Consider the following 8,876-nt stretch of genomic DNA (forward strand, 5'->3'; position numbering starts at 1 on the left):
TGACTAGAATTGGTTTGCACAGTATCATTTGCAGTAGTTTTTTCCAACTCATCATAGTTCCTCATGTTCTCCTGCAGACTGAGGGTGTAACAAAGCATTGGCCTAGCAGTTTCCAACACTGATTTAATCACTAGTTATATTAATAGTAATTTGCAAACCAAATTGTTATATTTTCAGTCTATCAACACACTGGATATACAATTAGCACCACCACTTCACATCAAGTTCAAAAAGACACAATGATACAGAGTGCCTGGTTGGATCAGACCTTTAGCACATGGCACAGTATTACAAGTGTCTCCTGTAACAACTGTTATTAGGCATTTTCAGGGATGTAATCAGTGGGGAGGTGGCTATGGCAGTCTGAGGTGTTCTAAAGTGGGAACATAGCTTTCCTTATTCTGCTGCAACCCCTGTGTGTAGCATTGCTTTTGTCTTTTTCGGGAACCCAGCGCTGAGACTGAGAGAAATTTTAGACATGCGTTATGTAAATGGCAACAAATGCTGCCATTCTCTACTAACCTAAGACAGTTTTAAATATGCAGTATTATTAAGCCTGGTTAGAAAAGCTAGCAGCCCCATCTAACATGAAGAAATGGAGGTTCAGAAAATGTCATTGTAAACTATAAACTTAGTAAGCAGGGTTGATAAACTTTCTGAATTAGGGTATTTCAACCGTACTATATATATTGTGAGTGTAGCACCAGATATGCCGTAATGGACATCTAATTCAATTTTGCAAAGTTTTGGTTTTTACTTTACATCGGAAAATACAAAGAAGATATTACCCATAAAGACTTAAGCATCCCCATATGATAAACAGGTGAAAAATAGTCCCTCTCTACGCAAATTCTTGTGTTACTATTGCAACAGCTGTGGTTGATACTACTTAGAATTACAGACATATGTAATGCAATTGTTTACTTTAAGTTCCTTTGTAATTTTTTTCTTGGCAATACATAATGTTCATGCCTGAGGAAGACTCTGGGAATTATACTTGAGCCTACTCAACCAGATACATGCAGAAGCTGTTTTTTTCTCATGTGCTAGCCATCTAGCTATGTTTCCATAGCTAAATGAATATCCCTCCTGACTGATATACAGGCCAGCAGTTAACGGTGATTAAGTTTTCTTGTACTTGGAGTGGGACAAGTCAAAATTGGTTGCAGTTAAATAAGATGGAAAGGTTGTGGGGAAGGGGAAAGGATCAGAAAACTGTATCTCAGGTGAAAAATACTGTTCTGCTTAAGTGAAATTGCAAATAGCTGTCTACTTAAAATGTTATTTATCACCTTACACTAGGTTGGGGATACCCCAGTTGCCAAATTTCAGTGCATCAGTCATTTGTTTTCCTGAAAGATTATTGGATCCAGAAACCTCTTTCCTTCAAGTTTCTAAATTATTGATTTCATAACCGTGCACACCCTCCAGATATCTCTCTGCTCTTCAGCCCCAAGGAAACCTAGAGAACAATGGAAAATAAGGAATGAACTCCAACTTCTCATTTATAACAGATCTTAATTCTTTCAGACCACGTGTATTTTCCTTCTGATATGAAAACTGAAACTACACATTTAAGAGATGATTCACAGCACTATCCACAATTAATTTTTGCATAATTCTTTTTAATGTTCAGCACTGACTGAGACCTTTTTTGAAATGTAATTTTCCTTCAATAGAGCTTGGCAGTTCATAACCCTTAATTCACCAGATGTCTTCTAATTTTTGCCTCCAGCTCCCTGTAGTCTTGTGTAACATTCACAGACTCTTTTTGCAGAAGGTTATAAGTGGATCAATTAACATATAGCTAAGTAAATCCAATTGTTAAAAGCTATTATTATTGTAATCAAACAGACAGCTTTTCCCCTTTGGGTCATTTGGTACAAGGGCAAATTTAGCACCATACTAATAACTAATGGCTTATCAACCAGAAGCAATGTAACATGCTTCTAATTATGGAGAAAAGGCAAGCTCGGAAGTACTTCCACAGTTCACATACTTAAAATCCAGAAACTTCAGAAATATATAACTTTGAATATATTTTCCTCAAATCATCTCAATTGCTTGTCATCATAATTGTAACCTCTTGTCAATACTGCAGCAACCATTTCCCTTGGAAAAGGAAATTATGTTCGTTCATTGCTTCCGTGATGATACTCTCCAAATAATGTGTATAAAATTAGCCATGCTGTTTCCATAAACCTTTAACAACTTGTTATCATAAAATGTAATTTAAAACTTCCTCCATAAAATAGCTGCTTACTGAATGCATAACATCCAACAATTACTTGACAAACATCAGCCTCCCTGACTACTTTCAAAGCTACCTAGTAGCCAAGACCTTCACAGTGAATTCATATCCAGACTTGCTTACTACTCAGGAATCAAACTTCATTTTATTGATCTTCCACAGAATTTCAGCTACAGTGTGCCAATACCAACCCTGTATTTCTGCACAACTGCATTACTTCCATATAAAGGACATTTTTAATTTTGTAAGGAAAGACCAGAGTTTACACCAGCAGTGTGAATGGAAAGGCAAAAAAGATGCATTTCAGAGGTGCATTGCAAAAGGCTTTTCAGTGAAAGGCACACACAGAAAGAATACAAACTTGTTCTCTTTATAGCACGTGAAAGCCTGTTGTGCAAATGAGGTTTCAGCTTTATGGAAGAAGTAGAAAGATAACCCTGTTTTTAGCAAGCATGGTGCAACAGAGCAAAGTCAGAGCCTTAAAGTTCAGGATGGCCAAACTTAACTGTGAAAACAGAAACAGCAATGTGTAGTACAGCTATGAGCAACCTGCTTGGCTTTGCTGAAGATACACAGAATTAAACAAACATTAGGGATAAATCAAACTTAATCTGCCTGAGGTATGTAACACTACTAGAGCTATAAGCTCATCCAAAATTTCTCAGATATTCACCTGATTTTTCCAGGAAAAAAAAAAAGAAAAGGTTTAATAATGTCCACTTCAGCGCTCTGCAACACTGTTGAAATATGCTGTGCAGATTTTCATTATAAGCCCCCTATACTTATGCCTACTTCTGCAATGCATCCATAAGTTTGGGTTTGCATCTCTCTCTTATCCTGCTACTTTATTCCTTCCCCCTATTCCTTCCCCGTAATTTCAGTCCTCTCTTTGCAGATTAGAGTGACTACAGCTTAGATGTTGAAATTTGTTCCAGTCCTAGGTATTCAAATTACCTTTAACTTACTGCTCCCCTAACTCCCTCCTGTTCCTCTTCCTTCTTTCCCTTCAACTCGCTCGCTACCCAACAATACTGCACAGTCTGAGTAAGAAGGTCTGGAATACAGATAGTTTTGTACTGGCTTTCTTATGATTCTTTGCTTCCCATCCTCCCCCACCGAATTTTCATTATTGTTTCATACATTTCTGTAATTGTTTTCTCTGGAAACTGCCTTACCATACACAAGGCTTACTTTTCCCCAGGGAATGCTCTGTGATTAGATCATATCCTTTCCTGCTCTGTCCTGTCCAGAAGAGGACATTCTGCTCATTTGAACAATACACAAATTTGGGGCTTATCTCCATCATGAATTCCCACATGACTTCCAAGAGGAACAGAAAGAAGTTTCAGTAGGATTTGAAAAGCATAAAGTATCTGGAAATGCAAAGGATCAGGTACGCAACTGAAATCCCTTGTGGTGGCATAATCTGTAAAGAAAACAGGATGGTCTTTGAAGAGCAGCAGGAGAGGGGAGGGTGAAAAAGAGAGAAGAAAAATTAGCAGAACTAATATTTTTTTAACAACTTGATTATGTTTGATCCAATGGCATAATCTGTATAGATTATATTTTCATTTGGAAAATTATTTGTTTTATGTTTTATATGAATAATTCAAAACATGCATATTAATTTTAGTGGGAGCCAAATAAGGATATAAAGCATTTATCTCAGTACTTGAAGACTAGATATTTGATATGAGTGCAAATCTAATCTAATATATACAAAGTACATGTATGTCTAAGGACTGTTAATTTTCTTTTCTGTATTCTAGAAATCCAGGAATTTTTAATAGATACAAAAATATTTTTCTGGCAGAAAAGAACACAAATTAAACCAGATTCCATTACCTAAAGAGGTATTTTGATATTAATTAATACTATGAAATGAATGTTATTAATTAGTCTTGTGAAATGCCTTTAATGTTGCTAGACCATTTCATCTTCAGATATATTCTGTAGTGTCATGTATGCAGAACACCAGCCTTTGTGATTTCCACATAATATGAGTAACATTATACCACAGTATTCTCCCAGCCTTTATTAATCTGTAGCTCAGCCAGATGTTATCATTTTATTTAATAGCCTTCACCATATTTTTCTTTCATAAAACTCTCCAGTCACTTTTGGGATAAATGTAAACTTCTAACAAACACAACAGCCTCTGTCAATTGTTGAGAAAACACCTAACTTCATTTGCTTGAACCTGCTACTTGCTATTTTAATGTAATTCCTCCTAATTGTTGTACTGCAAGAGACACCAAACAGCCATTCCCTATTTTGTCCATGCCAGTCAAATTTTCTTTACCCCTAGCATCTCAGTAAAATAAGTGTTCTAACAGAATCAGAGTCAGTAGGTTGATTTCAGTGCATAAACTTGATGGTTTTCATTCCTAGAGGCTTTTGTTTAAAGCACCAGATGACGACAGTGTTTCTGTTTCAGTCCATACCACTGAAATACTCCATGGAAACACATGGACTAAGAGCAACTCTTACAATTTAATCCATGGAAACCGTAATTAAAATAAGAGCTGGGGTTGCAGTCTACGTTTATGCAACAGTCTATGAAAGATGGGAAAGAATTGCTTAGTGTGATCTATGTAACAGTTTTACTGTAAAACAAGCATGAGTGGGCTGAATGGCAAATACCTTATAACAAGAAGGTGCAATAGATTCCTACAGAATCTCTTATGATACTGAGCAGCAGACGGTGTCTACTGGCATGGCATGAATGATGTGCTCCAGTAGATACATCCACTTTCATCAATGTCTATCATTTGGTGGACTCTATATTAAATTTAAGTAGACAGTAAAAAGCAAGAGTTCTCCAGTACAACCTTAATAAAATTTCCTAGTATGTATCATATTGTATTACATTCTTTTTTGGACAGACGCATCTGTAATCGCGTAACAGATTCATGGCTATTCATCCTCTCATCCTCTATTAGTAACACATTTGTCTTGGAATACTACCTATGTGGTACTGCTATTTTTATTTTAAGAAGTTTTTTTAAATTCAAAGCAAATGTTTATTGAAATAATTTACTCCTGTCTGGCAAAAGTGCTCACAAAATTAAAGTCCCATCAGTACCATGTGTTTTATTACCAGGACAAGCACTTTGTCTATATTAATGGCTAATGATAAGTACCCACACTGAACACTTAAGCAAAATGACATTTCAGTTCTTCACCAATCCCTTCAATAGGACTGCCTGAAGATTAAGTTTCTACACTATGGAGGCAAAATAAAATCCCATCTTTTAAGGGCCACATTCTTACTAAAGGGAGGGAGGAAGGAAAGAAGAATGGGATATTGTCTCTGGTTATTGACTCTACAGTTATTTAAATAACAAGAGACCACTCACCTCATGGTACACTATTCTAATGCTGAGCAAATTAAAAGGTCAATATTGTGACAAGAGCATTTCAAATTTAAAATATTTTATTTAAATGTTCAGCTATTTGACAGTTCAAAACAGGAGCAGAAGCACGAGCAGTTAGTTATGGGTACATAAGCATTATAAAGTAGCTAACATTTAGAACTCATTTGTGCATATGCAGAAATATACAGAGCATGATTATCAGCAGTCAAACTGCAGCAAACAACTGCAAAGATGTGCAGTTCTTAGAAATGCTTTAATCAACATTGTGGAATCACTTTAAGAGCTTTCCTGTAACTGTTTGGCTGACCTTTGTTTCCCCTCCCCTTTCAGCTACACAAAGCAACAGTACAGAAGTGCAGAGTTGAAATCCAAGAAAAGGTGAAGAAAGGGCTAATGCAAAATTGCACTGGAATTTGAAGTTACTCTGAAACTGAAAGTTCCCTCTCTGTCCTGATGTTCCCACCAAATTTTTCTCAAGTGCTAGTCAGTGCACTTAGTACAAAAAAAGAGGTATTTATAATGCAATGCAGTCACGTTATAATTTGTTAGGGCTTAGAACCATAGCATATGGGGTGAGCTCACTGAAATTTAACATTCAATCAAGCGCAACAAGACTCACAGCAGTTCATTGCTCCCCTTCTCTAATTCTAAATAAGCCTGATTCAGTTCTTCTTTTCTTACCAAGACACTGATGCTTATTATCTATAACCATTACAATTCCCGGCACTTCTCTCCAGCCGGACATGTTTAAGGGCATGCAGAAGATGTTAACACATTTTAAGAAGGTGTAGTAGTACTTCTGTGAAATAGCTGTGTGATCTTTCACTCATCCTGTCAAGAAACATGCTGCCATTCTTGATGATGACATTTCCAAGTTTATTTTTGGAGAGGAAAAGGGGAGAAAAGAGCCATTTTATACGTTACAGCAACACAGCAAAGAACTTATTCAAACACACTACCAAGCAGCTCCTGCAACCATTCATTTTTGGGTACAATAATGTAGTACATTCTAGTGCAGTCAGTCCTCTCCACTGTATTGCTGATACCAGTGTTCATCAGAGACACTTAATTACTCAGGACAATCCTTAAAGGCAACATGTGATCTAAAATACCACTAGCTAGAAAGCTAATTATCACTACTCCTTTATTCCAACACATATGTTCCATTATTTCAGATATAAACACAAATCCTTTCTCAGTTCCTAAGAGCTGCTCATGGATAACTCTGAAAGAATTCTGAAAGAATTACTTGTGAGTTTTAGACCTACTATACCTAAGAAACAGCAGAAAGCACAGAAGAGACTTTTGCAACACACTGCAGCAGTAACACATCATACCAACTTTATCTGAGATCAGCTTCAACCAATGTCAGACATGGGGGCTGATTTAGGAGCTAGACAAACAAGAACTGCAAACTAGATTTCACACTGTCCTAAATGATGCAGAAACAGATGACTCATTCCCTAGTGAGCAAAACAGAAAATAAGTAGAACATCAGAGTTCCATAGCAAAATAGTCTTCAAACAGTCTGGCTCTAGCTCCTTACGGACCAAAAAAACCCCAAATTGCTATTAGAAACTTTCCTTGTAATTTTTGTGCGATGGAACACAAGGCAAATGTCTGCCAAATACATATGTAGGATTATTTCAAAGAACGTTTTTTGCAACATATGTACAATCCTTTATAATGCATTTTTCTCACACAGCAAGTCAGCCTTGTAGTATCACATTTGAAGTATCACATCACACAGAATTCCATTTCTGTTTCCAACTTGCAGCATGATGACGTATATTTTTTACTGTATTTCCAAATGTATTTTGGTGACCAAAGAAACAGAAAGGCACTTAAACTGCTGCAGGTCACTCAAAAACCTTACCAGGTGCTTAACTCTTAGTTAAAATTAACAGGTAAGAAGTACCTAATTTGCTTGAACATCATATGGATTTTTTTAGGAGAATCGTTTTCCCACTTCAGCCACATAAATTCTTTGAAAAGCTGGCCCAGTGCTCCAGCTTGTGTAATTTCAGGAACACCTAGTTGCCTTCTCAGTCACAGATTCCCTTGAAGTAAGTGAATGGTTTTCAGTACAAAAAAACCCAGGTCAGTTTGGATTAATCAGATTCACTCATCAGACATGAAAGATTTGAAGCAGGAATGCCTAAATCTTCGTGAAGTGGAGGCAAATGTAGAGTATATACCCAATTAAAAGAAATAACATTTTTGTTCTTTTAGGTCTCCCCTGCACAATGGAAATAAAAAAAAAAGCCCCACCACAATAAAATCATCAAAAGAAAAATAAATACAGCTTTCAATAAAAGAGCTGACCAGAGCCGTCTGTATAAATCAGGAGAAAAAATAAAGGTAACAGGTATCCACAGAAAAGGGCACTTATGATAAGAGGTATTTCCTTGTGAAGTAAAGTTCTTCCTGGACTTGCTACAATTTTTTTTTAAGTGCATTATGTGCTGCCACGCAACATGTGCATTACACAGGACAAAAAAAAGGGTTCATGAAATGGCTTGGGCAAAGCAGGAAGATACCCTTTTCTTCATATTCCGTTCCTTTCTGGTGCAAATGCTCCTTGTTGTTAGGAGATTCAGCCTTGTAAAGCTGTACTATGGGTCATTTCAGTACTTATTTGCTGATAATTTGATCTCTTCGCAATGGAAGTATTTGCTGAAATAATGATTTTTTCATTCTTTTTTTTTTCCCTTGAAAGGAAAACAAAACGACCTGTACCTGCACTGAGGATTTCAAAAGTAGATATTTCCTTGTTTAAGATTAATGCCAATATTTTTACTTGTTGTAATTAGATATCTAAATTCAATTTACTGTCTGCATTGCAAATGTGGTGAATGGGATTCTGCAAAGTACTGAGATCTCTGCCTTGATATGAAAACTATTAAAGCACAATGCTATCCACTGACAGAAAGCAAAAAGTCACGTAGATGTGCTGGCTAGATAAAAGGCAGATTACTCAGCAGCCTGCATGGTCAGATGCTAACGAAAAATGTATTAATGAGGGGAACAGGAACAGTTTTGGGCTGCTTTTGATAAATCTGAACTTTCAAAGCATCCCATTAGAGACTCAGTCTAATGAGCGTTCATTTAATAGACACTATATAAAAGGTTATAATAATGATATAATGTCTTCTTTGAAACTTCAGATATCTCTGATTGCCACGCAGCAATATAACCTTTACTCACAAGTGAAGGATATGTTGTTGAACAGAGATAGCAAATCAGCC

This window comes from Numenius arquata, chromosome 9 (assembly GCF_964106895.1).
Source record: "Numenius arquata chromosome 9, bNumArq3.hap1.1, whole genome shotgun sequence".
Lineage (NCBI taxonomy): Eukaryota > Metazoa > Chordata > Aves > Charadriiformes > Scolopacidae > Numenius > Numenius arquata.